Source organism: Physeter macrocephalus, chromosome 11 (genome assembly GCF_002837175.3).
Source record: "Physeter macrocephalus isolate SW-GA chromosome 11, ASM283717v5, whole genome shotgun sequence".
NCBI lineage: Eukaryota > Metazoa > Chordata > Mammalia > Artiodactyla > Physeteridae > Physeter > Physeter macrocephalus.
In genome coordinates, this window is record NC_041224.1 from 132,272,862 (window position 1) to 132,274,694 (window position 1,833).

A 1,833-nucleotide genomic window follows, 5' to 3' on the forward strand; every position below is an offset into this window, starting at 1 on the left:
GTGGAAAGCAAAGTGTGTGTGTGACCGGGGAGACAGGGGCAGGAGAGACCGCATACAGTTCTTTCATGTGTGTGTTTGTACACACACAAGAATCATTCAACAGAGAAAGACTTCAGTGGGGGTCTGAAAAGACTGCAGAACTTGCAAGATTCTTACCCATCTAGATATTGATTTTCTGCCAGGAAAATGAAAAAATACAGAGATGATAGATAGATGATAGATAGATAGATAGATAGATAGATAGATAGATAGGTATTCACAAACAGACCTTGCCAGTTAGTGTCAGCCCTTCACCCTTGGGAAGTATCCCTGTTTAACATGACTCCCAGGGGGAGAGCAAAAAAGCCTCTTCTGATCTCACTCCGTGTGCCATTGGCTGCCTGCCTGCAGCGGGAAAGAGGACTCCCCGGGCTTCTCTGTTGAGAGGAATGACCAAAGGAGACTCTAGCTGCTCTTAATGACCTCCTACCTCGATGTGAGGCAGCAGGGCAATCGTTTGAGGCGAGTGGCTGTCACCAAACGCATTTGTTATTGGCACTTAGGGGACCTCGTATGAGTTGCTAGGGTTGCCCTAACCAAGTACCGCAAACTGTGTGGCTTAAACAACTGAAATTTATTATCTCAAAGTTCTGGAAGCTAGAAGGCTGAGATAAAGGTGGCACGGGCTTGGTTTCTTCTGAAGGCTGGGAGAAGCTCTGCACGGTGGCTGATGAGGTTCATCAAGGTGTGATTATTGCTTACTGAAAACGGAAGGCTGTGAGGGAGAATTGGTCCCATGCCTCTCTTCTGGCTTAGGGTGGGTGGGTGGCAGTCTGTGGAGTCCCTTGGCTTGTAGAAATCACCCCCATCTCTGACTTCATCTCCACCTGGTGTTCTCCCTATGTGCTTGTCTGCCTCCAAATTTCCCCTTTTTATGAGGACACAAGTCATATTGGGTTAAGGCCCACCCTAATGACTTCATTTTAACTTGATTACTTCTGCAAAGATCCTACCTCCAAATAAGGTCACATTCTGAGATACCAGGGGTTTAGGACTTCAACATAGTTTTTGGTGCAAGGGATCTAATTCAACGCACACCAGGCCTCACTCATCTGCCCCCGCAGGCCGAGGGCCGAGGTCTGCACTCACCCTGGCCAGCACCCCCAGTTTATAACCAGACACATAGACCTTCTCCCTTTGAATCTCGACCTCTTGGACTCAGTTAGCCAGAGGCTGGGGAAACAGACCAATTAAAGCTTTTGCACAGCCTGAAAAACTCAACACAGGGAGGTCCTGTTAATCATTCTCGTGGTTTCTCCAAGTTGGTGCAAGTTCTCAGCTTTGCCTGATTATTCTAACTCTTCACACCTCCTTGGGAAGGGGCGCAGGAGCACGGAAGTCTGGCTGCCTCCCTGGCCTGCCTGTGACTCTCTGCACTGGGACTCTTGCCAGGCAGCCACGAAGGGAAGGTAGCAGGAGCTCCGAGAACCTTTGGGCTGTGGGCTTGTCATTCATGGACGCGGAAACACCGAGGTCAAGCCTAGCTTTGGTGTGAGAGTCAGGAAAGAGGGGAGGTGCACGGAGCAAAGAGCAGACAACGGGTCAAGGAAGGGGGTGAAGGGGGCTAGGAAACAAGATACTATTATCATCGACTTCTCCATAAAATAGATAATTTGTGGGTAGTGTATACAAATGATCTCTTCATTGGGCTGGAAGACAGTTGTGTGTAATAGCTGGGATTATATTTGGCTTTTTTTGTGTGTGTGTGTGGTACGCGGGCCTCTCACTGTTGTGGCCTCTCCCGTTGCGGAGCACAGGCTCCGGACGCGCAGGCTCAGCGGCCATGGCTCACGG